At 43.0% G+C, this 12,777-nt stretch overlaps 1 long non-coding RNA gene and 1 pseudogene across 1 annotated transcript in view; both read right to left on the reverse strand.

Annotated features, from left to right (window-relative positions):
• Positions 1 to 12,777, reverse strand: part of LOC136383374 (uncharacterized) — a 60,348-nt gene that overhangs the window by 41,296 nt on the left and 6,275 nt on the right. The gene's annotated exons all lie outside the window — the stretch shown is intronic.
• Positions 11,181 to 11,331, reverse strand: LOC136383691 (U2 spliceosomal RNA; annotated as a pseudogene).

The following is a 12,777-nucleotide window of genomic DNA, read 5'->3' on the forward strand; positions in this document are numbered from 1 at the left end:
CGGGAGTATATGTGAAGATCATCATTATGATGAGCATTAATATTTGCAACAGGGACGAATTAGGCAAATACTAATTTGTTGTCTTCTAGTTTTCCTTTCTCATATCCTGTTATCCTTCAGCCCTCCACCCTGGCAAGGCCGTGAGAGTTAGGGTCACAGACTTCAAAAGAATTCCTTTGTTATGACCAGAGATGCCACTTATGAACCCTGATTCCCAATGCTCACTAACCTTTTCAATAAGAGAATCATTCTGAAAGCCACACTTTTGGAGCTAAAAGGAATAGCTCAAATAAAACGAAGCATAGACAAAAAAGTACAGGAAGTGGAAAGTCACACATTTCAGGCTGACACTGAAACGCATGGAAGTAAAGAATGAGAAGGGGCGGAGCAAAGGAGCTCTTCTTTGCGTAACTTCTCACCCAGCCGCCATATTGGAAGAGAGCACATGCCGAAGAGGGGGCTCAAGGTCTAGACATTTATGTAAAATAAATAAAATACTTAAACATAAATATATATATATATGAAAATATTTTAAAAGATTTTATTTATTTATTTTAGACAGAGGAAAGGAGAGAGAGAGGGTGGAAGGGAGAGCAGAGTAGTTGCTTCTCATATGTGCCTTGACCGGGCAAGCCTAGAGTTTTGAACTAGAAATCTCAGCATTCCAGGTGGATGCTTTATCAACCACACCACCACAGGTGAGGCATAAATATGTGTATGCTTTCAATACTTCAAATGATTGGACTGGGACATGATTAATAGATTAGACAAAAAAGAAATAGAAAAATGTAAGTATAAACAGATAATACATAGATTTGCCCTTTATTATAAGGAGAGAAAAAAATAACAAGAATAATTAAATTTTATAAAGAATAATAAAGCTCATTTTTTTAACATTCCTCGAGTGGCAATAATAGATATTAAAAGCTACAAAATAGCCATCATTTACTGAGAACTTATTGGGAAGCATGCTTTGGACTGGGTATCTTATATACATTATTTCTTTGACCTTCACAAATAACAGTGAGATTAATATTGTCATGTATTAAAACAAAGTGGACTTCAAATAATTTGTGAAAATTCCCAGGAGCAATTATACTGCTCACAAACATTAAAGGATATTTCAAAAATTAATATGAAGTGATAAAACATCCCCTAATTTTTGTGAGAAGTGTATGTAGAATGTGTCCTCCATAAAGAAGTGGCCTTTGTCCTTAGCAGTCTTCCCCTGTGACATCAACAAGTCCCTGGCCTTCACCTCCCTGTTGCAGGCAAACAGAAAGTATCCTCATATTAGCCAGCCATGCTGAATGGATGATATCCCTTCTTATTTTTCTGACTGACATTAAATGCTTCTACAATATCTTTAATCACTTGCCCAGAGAATGCTGCACTTAGTTTTGAACAATAAATTTAAAAAACCCCACTGCTTATACTAGATAACAAAATTCTTTGATTACAGTTTTTTTCCTGAGTGATTCATTCAAAAGGAGTAAGATGCCATGGTGGAAATTTTAGGCTTTATGTCAACATAGAAAGAAATGTTGGTTCAAAGGGGATTTTCTGGCCCACTTGAAAACACTCCAACTCAATCTTTTCTGCCTATTTGCATTTGAACCTGAGACTAGTTCATTTTACACAGAATTGAGGATATACTCCATTATATAATGGATAAGGCAAGTTTATTGCTAGGAAATTGCTTAGACAGAAGCTCTATGAAGTGCTCATTGCAAATTATCTACTTATCCATCATTATAGGTATGCTCAATTATTTTTAGAACAGGACATTTCTCCTCAGTCTCTTGTCACTTAATCCATCTTGAAACAATTCTAAAGATCATCACTCAGTCCATTTGGCCGGTGCACTTCTGTGTGGCCATACTAGTTTTTGTTAAAGGACCACCAATATTTTCCCAGGACAGAAATCTTTCATGAGGTGCAATCTAAACTAAGAACAAAGGAGAGCATCATGAATTAGTAACAATCTGTAAAATATAAATTTACCAACATAGTATATGGAGATATGTATGTGTGAGTAGCTTCCTTTTCACGCATTTGGTGAGGAAAAGATTCCTGTCCTGGGGTGGCCAAACACATGACAATGGCCTTAGGCAGAAGAGGCTGACACATATATTCACAGGCAGGAGAGGAGGACACTACAGGGCATGGAGGGGCATGGTCTCACACAAGGGTGCATTCAGGGGCAGGGTGTACAAGCCGGAATGTGGGAGGCAGGCTTTGTTGTGTCGAGAGGGTGAGATGCCTTTTGAGGAGGTGAGTGGTTTGTTTGAACAGTTATCTGGGCAGGCCAGGAATTGAACTCACTACTTAGGGATAAGTAGGCACTGTGATTGATCCCCATGCCAAGAATTGCTTGGGAATCTTAACCATGAGAGTCAGGAAGATAGGAGAAGTGTGGTCAGGCTATTGGAAGGCTCCCATTTTCCCCAGATCAGGCTTAGATGTCATGTCTTATAGCCCAGCATAGTATAGATGTACGTGTACACACACACACACACACACACACACACACACACACACACACACAGGCATTACTGCTTTATCTCAGAGTCTTGCTTATTTTCTCCTCTTTCCGCCCAAGGCTACCAATAATTACACCAAATTTGGTTGAACTTGGTGACAAAATAATTCCTTATCATGCCTATTGCTGAACCATAGAAAGCACTTATTTTTACATCATTCTAATTGTACACATTTTACTAGACCTTAATTAAGCATTTAGTTATCATTTCTACAAAGATAGCCTGAAGTGACAGAAAAAACAATTTGATCTTAAAATATCATTATTTGACATATTTCTGCAGTAACATTTTGATTTGAAGAAATGTCTCAAGAGGGTTATAACTAGATTGTATGATTTGTAAGTAACATTCTTTTATTTTCAAAACAAACAAAACTTTTTGGAGGTTCTGTCCACATGCCGATCCCACAGGTAGCCTCCTGTCTACAACCAAGGGAAGGAGCCCTGTTTCCTAGGACAGGGCTTGGTCCAGCACCAGTGCAAGGTCAAGTCCAGCTCCACCAATCAAGAACTTTTCAACAGGCACATGGAGTCTTGAAAAGACTTTTGATACAACTGACCTTATTGGTTACCTCTGAAAAGGACAAAGTCAGGGGTGTGGTGGATCAGATGTTAGGCTTATGGAATCCCAACAGCTGTTCTCTGAACTCACTACCAGCATGGACGAGGTTAAAGAAATGTTCCAGAAATAATATAAAACCACTTTGAATCTTGACACATGGGAGTGTTGAGACAGAGGATGGTTAGAGGAAGTACCAGAGAGATTTTATTAGCTATAGCTGTAAGGATACCTAAACTATCCCAATTCCTCTCCAGCCTACAGGAAGCTGTAAGAGAAATATCAAATTATAGAGAAGATGCCAATTTTTGTTTGTTTGTTTCAATGAAGGCAGAGTCTTGTTCTTTTTTTTCTCGGTATGCCTGTCACGGACACTTAGATTCTGACGAGGACATCTGAGTGACTATGCGTACTGCAGTGCTAATTAATGACCACCCTGTTTAACATACCCCACAGCACTGCAGCGCAGACCTGAGTAAGGACAGTGTCCTGAAGGCCACGAGGTCAGTTCACTGTTGAAATGACCAGGAAAGCACATTTCAAAAGTACCACTCCAGCGGGACATTTGTGGAAACTTTTCTAGCTTCTCATAATTGATTTATGAAAACTGGCCACAGAAGAAACAGAGTGTTGTTTGACTACTGAGTGAGACAGCATCCATAGAATCTTCTAGAGCAGAGATGCCCTGGTGCCAGCCCAGCTGCCCACCTTGCAGGACTGCTGAAGGTGAGTGTGTATACCATGACCCTGATACTCTCCAGGGTCCACAACATGTCTCTGCCAACAAGAGCGTTTCAGAACGATTTCCTTTAGGACCAATTGTATTCTAAGAAACCCTCCGGCAGTGAAGGGAGCAAAGTTTCCTCAGAGACCCGGGCTTGTTTGTGGTCCTCGGGGTATCATCTGCTCCTAACTAGCTACCTAACTGCAAAAAGGAAGAGCATTTGAGCACCAAGTTGAAGATAAAACTAGGAAAAGTGGGTGGAAAGTAAGGCAGATATTTTTACAGATGTTGGCTATTGCAGAAGACAAGGACCACTGGTAGAGATGGCCTTGGGTAGAGATGGTGCTATAGTAGATTATCTGGACAGCAAGATGGTGGACTGCTCCTTCACTGCTTTTCAGTAATGCCTGGTGAAGCCCTTACTAGATCAATGGACCTGCTGCTATACTTTAAAAATATCTTTACACTGAAAATTTGATCTACACATTTCTTGGTTGTGATGCTAGTATCATGGGTGTATGCATATGTCCAAATTCTTTACATTGTCTATGATAAACACGTGCAGGTGTTTATAGCTACTGCACCTCAGTAAAACTAGAAAACAAGATTCCATGCATTTTTAAAAAGGAGTGGTTTATTCTAGAATAATTATTTTCTTTTCTGATTCACCTAGGGGAATACTTAGATTAAGATCATTATCTTAAATCTCATATTTTGAAACAAAAGCTGAAAGAAAAAACCTAAACCGGTGTTTGAGCAAGCGAAAACCGACAGATTCACAAGTCTGCTTTTTCTCAGAATCACAATGAGTATGTCTTTTGATGCCAAAGGTGTTGCTTCTATAATACAAAAATAATAAAATCTGTTTTTCTCACCTTATGAGAAGTGGTGGTGGTGTTGAGACTTTAAGCACGATGACTTACATTGAAAGTGTGTTGGAAATTAAAAATGGTAATATACAGAAAATATTATTACAGTTGGAAAGATGGTATTCTTGGAATCTTGCCTACCCTTCTAGTTCATTGATGATGGTTTCCATCGTTTTTCAGTCCAGCCTCTGAAACCACCACAAAGGTGCATCAGAGTAAAAAAGCCAGCAGCGATCGCCGAGGAAACCGGAGAACAGAGAAAGGACGGGAGGAGGAAGAGGAGAAGAGCAGGACCTAGTCCGGCTTATTCTGCTGCACGAGAGAACCCTGCAGGGATCATTCCTGTACCAGGGAAATCATTTACAGATGTTGCTAGTACAAATCCTTTGATGGTGAAGGGAGCAGCAGTGAGAGCAATTAGCATGCCTGCCAAAGCATGTCACATTTTATTTCAAGAGACCAGTGACACCCAAGATTTGCCAACTGTGGTCTATTCAGAAGATGTTCATGTTTCAGAAATCCATTTCTAACTTTCAGGTTTTGTCTTCCCTTCCTGACTTGTAACCCTGGTGTTGACAGCACACGAAATGCAGGAGTGGACAAAACTAGGTTTACAGTTGTGAGTACCCAAAACACAGAGGCAATTCTTGTGTTATATCTTTTTCCATACCAACAACTGTGAACCTACTTTTGCCATCCCCTGTACATTTCACCGGGCTCCTGATGTATGCCAGGAGTTTCCCCTTCTCTCCATTTTCAACATCCTTCTTTGTTGCAGTGAGTTTTAAAAGTCCTTCTAAGTGTCTGATGTCTAAATGTTACACATCCTCCTTCTTCTTCTATTTCTTTTGCCACTAAAAAAGCACGGCTACCATGTCTGGATCACCCCCAAACAGAGTCCCTCTGCATGTGGGGAGGAACAGTAACTGACCTAACTTTTCAATAGTCACTATGAATGTTAGAGGCTCTTTACTGACTAAGAGAAAGGTTAATACTGACTGTTACTCCTGGAAGCAATGACTTACATATGTTCTGTCTCAACCACTAAAAATTGTCATTCACCCATTTGTTCATTCATTTATTCAGGATAGACATTGGAGTCTTCCTGCAAGCAGAGTGACCATGGTTCTTTGCTGAGGACAAAATGCTGGGCAAAGAAGAAGGAAGAAGAGAAATTCGTGCTCTGGTGGCATTGATGTTCCTAATGGAGAAGACAGGAAATAGACATGTAAACAGAAGCAAGACCATGCTTCCCTGTAGGGACAGATAAAGGAAAAGGAGGCAGACTACGATAATAGATGGGGAAGGGCGGAGGCAGGAACTGCTATGTAAGTAAGGAGGTTAGGACAGCTGTTCCGAGCAAGGACCCCAACGATGGCACTAGGCAAACCATCGACACTGAGTCGCACTTCCTCTGCCATGACCAAGGAGACTCCCACCCCCGCAGCAGGAAGCCATGCAGTCAGAAAGGTGCATCCTTTGTGGTGGGCTGAGCCTGCACAGGCTTTAGATGACCCCATTTTTAAGCCAAGCCTTGTGGAAGAATATCCGTTCGGCAGACCTTAATTGATAGAGGGAAACTGGATGGTCAGGATCCTGGACAAACTCACTGGTAGCCTCTCAGTCTTCCTAGTTCAGAGGGACATATTAAAAAGAATTGCAATAGCCTGACCAGGAGGTGGCACAGTGGATAGAGTGTTGGAGTGGGACGCGGAGGACTCAGGTTCGAGACCCCGAGGTCGCCAGCTTGAGCGCAGGTTATCTGGTTTGAGTGAAGCTCACAGCTTTGACTTAAGGTCACTGGCTTGAGCAAGGGGTTACTCAGTCTGCTGTAGCTCCACAGTCAAGGCAGATATGAGAAAGCAATCAATGAACAACTAAAGTGCCACAACGAAAAATTGATGGTTCTCATCTCTCTCCACTCCTATCTGTCCCTATCTATCCCTCTCTCTGAATCTGTCAAAAAAAAATAGATAGAAAAAAAAAAGAATTGCAATAGACATAGGATGAAGCTACCCACAATGAGCAAATGAGTTATTCATTTAGTGCATTTTAGATGTATTAAACAGAAGCTGCCTGTTTGACAACTTGGGGAAATCAAGAGTAGCAGGTGGTGAGGCAAGGGGGCCTTGAACTCACGGAGGACATCATGAGCTAGACATGCAAGGTAAGCCTCTTCAGCATGTGGGTGGCGCAGAAAGCTGGCACTTAATGAGGATGGCGAGGAAACGACTGTGGGCAGGCAGCACAGAGGACCAGACAGGGTGTCCCCGAGAGGGCAGCAGGGCGAGGGGACAAAGGAGACTGAGAGAGGAAGGAACGGGAAGAGGAGGAAAAAACCCTGGGAAGATGGCACCCTGCAAACCAAAATCATGTTAGGTGGGGGGTGTGATTACTCACTCAAGATGAAAGGGAGCTTGGAACTATGTGAACAAATACTGGACCATAGATTTGGCTAAACAAACAGTATTTCTGGCAAATAGCAGAAACAAATGTCTATGGAGACTAGTTAAATAAAGAATGGGGAGCCCTGGTCGGTTCGCTCAGTGGTAGAGCGTCGGCCGGTGTGTGGAAGTCCCGGGTTCAATTCCTGGCCAGGGCACACAGAAGAAGTGCCCATCTGCTTCTCAACCCTTCCCTCTCTCCATCCTCTCTGTCTCCCCCCCCCCCACCCTGCCCGCCAAGGCTCCATCTGAGCAAAGTTGGCCCAGGTGCTGAGGATGGCTCCATGGCCTCTGCCTCAGGTGCTAGGATGGCTCCAGTTACAACGGAGCAGTGCCCCAGATGGGCAGAGCATCGCCCTCTGGTGGGCATGCTGTGTGGATCCTGGTTGGGTGCATGCAGGAGTCTGTTTGTCTGCCTCCCCTCTGCTTCTCATCTTGGAGAAATGCAAAAAAAAGGTGGGGAGGTGAGGAAGTAGAGACAGTGAGTAGGAAAAGCACTTTCGGGGGACCTCACTAGATGCATCTGAGGTAAGGACAACCACCTAAAATGGCTAGGAGGGGGGCAGCACCCAAGGGGCACCTTTAAAATGAAAGAACAGTGCTGCACAATGTTTTGCTGCTGATGGAAGTAATAAACTGAACCCTCTGAGAGTTTGGTCACCTCTTACTCTGCTTCCCATTCCTGCTAGAGTGTAATGTGTTAAGTCATGCTATGCTACGTCTTTGGATGCCTAGAGTCAAATAGGTCTGGGTCATAGGAACTTATTTGTAAATACAGTGGTACCTTGAGATACAAATTTAATTCATTCTATAACCGAGCTCATAAGTCAGTCAACATGTATATCAAACTTCTGATACTGGACCCATGCGCCAACTCACAGCAGCAAATCACGACTCTTAGCTCGAATTTCACTCGGATCTCAAACAAAAATACAGACCAAGTTGCATCTCGTATCTTAAAAAAAATTCGTATGTTGGTCTGTTCGTATCTCAACGTACCACTGTTTTCTTAGTTTTTGTTTGTGCAATTAATGGACTTCAACTATATAGAGAGATTTATTTTTTTGTTTTTGTTTTTAAGGACAATTTTCCCAAACTGAGGCATGGCATGTCGATTGATGAGGTAAGATCTCTGTTTACGAGCAAGAGAGATTCAACAACTTTGGGAGAAAGATTATCATTAAAAGTGAAACAAACGATAAGATGTTATGCCATTACAATAGTTTTTTTTTTTTTTTACTGGTTTTTGTTGGTCTGAAAGTCCTTATTATAGGTTAAAAAATATATTATAGGGAACATAATAAAGTACAATTATATTTTTTTAATATAATGTGTTTTTAAAAGGAGGTTACTGATAACTTTATTTCCAGATGAGCCTGCAGGTGACTCAGGTTTACTTTGTCATCTATACCAATCATGATAAAACTTTTAAGTTTTGTTTAAAACCTGGATTTGAATCTGATAACTACACCTTTACTTTTTGACATTTGTGACTTTGGGGGAGTGACCCAACTGCTACCCAAGGCTGTGCACTGTAGAACTGGCCCTCTTAAACCCAGACCATTTGGCTATTGAATTGAAGGAAAAAGTCAATTTTGCGTCTCTCAGTCCATGATCAGTACAAGAAATGCAGCAGATCAAGTTTAACAGTCATGAAGACAGAGGAGACATGAAACCCCTCCCCTGAAACAAGTCTGGAGCGCTTCCCAGAGCTGGCCTGGAGGTGAATCATTGATGGTTTCTACTGGCCTCCCGCAAAGGACAGGTATCCTTGTGACAGGAGGTAGCTGTCACCTTGAATCCAGGTGTCCCCTGACCTGAGGCCCTGCCTTTCCCCAGGGCCTGGGAGATGGGCATACTCTTGCCCTTAGGTGGTCACATCTCAGGCAGGTGGTTGGCAAGTCCTTGAGAAAGACATTCTCTGGGTCCTAAACTAATGAGAGATTTTTCAGGAAACTTGTATGCATTCCAAAGGGGCAGAGAAAGAATTGCTCGTTACAAATTGCAATAACGTTTTTAAGGTAAATGCTCCAAGCAAAAGGAAGCATGTGGGCTATCATGGGAGAAAGCTCTGTTGAGTTCAGTGCATTAAAGCTCACCAGCAGGGGCTTTGATGATGTGTGCACTGCGGCTGGCCTGGAAACTAAGAGATGCCCTGAAATGACAATAACAAGAGCTTCCCTTTCGCCATTTGTCACAGACCAATACCTCCTACACTGCCGGTCTCTACACCTGGAGTCAGTACCAACATTTGGGTTAACAGGGAAAAGAGGTCTTACCAAGCTATGACATTAAACCAGTGGTAGTCAACCTGGTTCCTACCACCTACTAGTGGGTGTTCCAGCTTTCATGGTGGGTGCTAGTGAAGCAACCAAAGTATAAATAAAAAGCTAGATTTAACTATAGTAATTTGTTTTATAAAGATTTATTCTGCCAAACTTAGCAAAAATACGACATAAAGTACTTGGTAAGTAAGTATTATTATATGCTTTAACTTGCTGTAACTCTGTTTTATAAATTTTTTTTTTTTTTTTCCTGAAGCTGGAAACGGGGAGAGACAGTCAGACAGACTCCCGCATGTGCCCGACCGGGATCCACCTGGCACGCCCACCAGGGGCGACGCTCTGCCCACCAGGGGGCGATGCTCTGCCCCTCCGGGGCGTCGCTCTGCTGCGACCAGAGCCACTCCAGCGCCTGGGGCAGAGGCCAAGGAGCCATCCCCAGAGCCCGGGCCATCTTTGCTCCAATGGAGCCTTGGCTGCGGGAGGGGAAGAGAGAGACAGAGAGGAAGGAGGGGGGGGGTGGAGAAGCAAATGGGCACTTCTCCTATGTGCCCTGGCTGGGAATCGAACCCGGGTCCCCCACACATCAGGCCGACACTCTACCGTTGAGCCAACCGGCCAGGGCTGTTTTATAAATTTTATAAAGTAAAGTTACTTCTCTACTTTATAAATCACCATTACTGTGGAACCAGTGGCCAGTTAGAAAATTTTACTACTAACAGAGATACAGAAGAAGTGGGCGGTAGGTATAAAAAGGTTGACTACCCCTGCGTTAAACCAAGAAGGTAGCTAACCAAATATAACCTTCAGCATAAAGCCATGTGTTTGAGAGGTCTGTTCAAACACCCCCAATGCGGGCAGGCCCTGTTTTAGGTCATCAGCACAATTATACCCCACCCGGCCCCCCAAAATTATGTGAATGAATCCGATCAAGGTCAAGGCTCTCGGGGCATTCTGTGCTCGTCTTTCTCAGCACGCGGTCTGCTTTGGTGCCCGCACAGGACGACCTTTGGATGACAGAGTCCATGGTTAGCAGTTTGTATGTCGGAAGCTCCCAGCACAGAGTGAGGCATGCGACACCAGCGAGCACTCACTTCCTGGGTCAGCACCTTGTGCAGAGTTAAGAAAACAACAACTCTGCTGATATGGACTGAATTGTAAACTCCCTTCCACCCGCCTTCCCCAACCAGTTCATATGTTGAAGCCCTATGGCCAAAGTGATTCCATTTGGAGATAATAGGTTTTTAAAGGGGCAATTAAGGTTAAATGAGGTCAGATGAGGGGAGAGGGCCACGATCCAATATGATGAATGGACTCATCAGAAGAGGAAGCCATGCTAGCATTGGTGCAAACAGAGGGAAGATCAAGGGAGGACCCAGCAAGGAGGCAGCTATCTGCACGTCAAGGACAGAAGCCTCAGGAGAAGCCCATCAGCCGTGGCCGCCAACACCCTGAGCTTGGGCTTCCAGCCTCCAGAAACTGGGAGAAAGCGAATTCTAGTTGTTTACGCCCTGGTCTGTGGTAATTCGTTACCGCAGCCCTAGCAGACTAACTCAACCACGTTTACAGTTAGGCACAGTTGGACACCGCTCCCAGCTCTGCTGAGGACTACAGTAACAAAGTGAACTTCTCTGAGCCCTGACTTCCTGTTTTGTTAACTAGTAACATTTCCTCTCTTGCAAGGATGCGGTGAAGATGAAATTAAAATATTAAGAGCACCACGACCTGGTAACACAGTAAACACTTCCTATGTTGGGATTATGATGTTCATCAAAATCGTTTGGCTAAATAGATGAGAACAAGAATACGATCAGGAATTTGAAAATATGTATCTTGTGTTTTCCCCTTCCCTAGTAAATGGCAAATGTATTTTTACTACACTTGATCTTAGCCAAAAGGCCGAGAAGCGATGGCAAATGTATTTTTATTGTGTCCAATAAAATGTTTTTTTCTGCCTGACAAGATGTGTCTGTAAGTTTGGTTTACCACACTTCAAAAATCATGAAGTGCCTCTGCAAACAGGCACCTACCCCCACAGTACACTCTTCGTGGTCATTTGAGCTAAGAGGACGATGAGACTGATATATTCTGGAGGGCTTCAATCCGGACCACAGAATGATCCAGGTGTCACTTCCGCCACGTTCATGGTTGTGTGCTCTGCGCTCAGAGCCATAAATTCAATCACGTGATTGTTGACTTCACGGTGGATGCCTTGACCAGCGTGTTGCTCGTGTGTTCTTTATGTTTAAGTCAGGTGGTTTGGTTTTTAAAATGAAAGATGGTGGAAGTCACTTGAAAATTGCCATTCAGATTGAAGGCCCTTTCGTGTGTTCCGTTTGGCTGTGAGTTTGCTGCTCAAAGGCTGCTATGGACTCATAGTCATGCCGTTGAATCATCGGCAATTCTTTCCAAGCAGGCTACTGTTCATACGGATAGGCGAATATCTACATACAGGTTATTCAGGTGCTCTCTTGCTTAATTTACCTGATAAAGGGTGCTCAACCTTCTCCTTACCGAGGCTGTTTTAAAAACATAATTCAAAATCAGTGGAACAGTTAAACACCCCTAGAAACTCAAAATAACATGTAATGCAGCACAACGATGTTCCATTCGGATGCAGCCATGGGAGAGTGGATAAAAGAAACACGGGTTTCGTCCTATCATTGACATTTAATCATTTCACCTTCCAACCTGCATGTGCGCAAGGCATCAGAAGACAGAAATGTCACTTGCACACCTGGGAAGGTAGTAAGTGTGTTTGTGTGCAGAGAAAACGGGAGTGTTAGTAAGACGCAGAGGTGCGCTCCTTGGCTTTGCTTCTACCGTTGGTTCTAATATTTTCCTGGTAGTATTTATGCACTATTGGACGGCCATTTGCTGACAAGTTACCTTTTAAGTCAAGAGTCAACACTGAGAGCAAAGAGAATGCTTTTCTGTAAGGTTTTCTAATAACCCAGGGTTACGCTGAGGTCTGTCGGTTTTGAAGAAAGACAGAGGGACTTGAATTTAAGCAAACACTTTGATTTTTGATTCCCTGGCACATGAGTGACAGGTGATAGGATCATGGCAGTCTTCGCACTTAATCAGAACACAGGCCCCTCTGAACAGAGCATAAGTGGAGGACATCTTATTTTATACTTTATATTCATTTACTTTAAATTTTCTTTGAAGGGAAACCAGTTCATTTGCAACTGTACGTAGACAACATAGAGCACAGAAGAAGACAAGTAATTCATGCTCATTCGCAGAGTAGTACCACTGAAGTTGAAGTTATATCCTCTGGTATGCTTTGTTCAACTTCGGTGCTGTGAATCCAGGGTTTTCCTCATTGTAATAAAATCACATCACGTGGATGGC

This window comes from Saccopteryx leptura, chromosome 11, assembly GCF_036850995.1.
Source record: "Saccopteryx leptura isolate mSacLep1 chromosome 11, mSacLep1_pri_phased_curated, whole genome shotgun sequence".
In the NCBI taxonomy this organism is placed as follows: domain Eukaryota; kingdom Metazoa; phylum Chordata; class Mammalia; order Chiroptera; family Emballonuridae; genus Saccopteryx; species Saccopteryx leptura.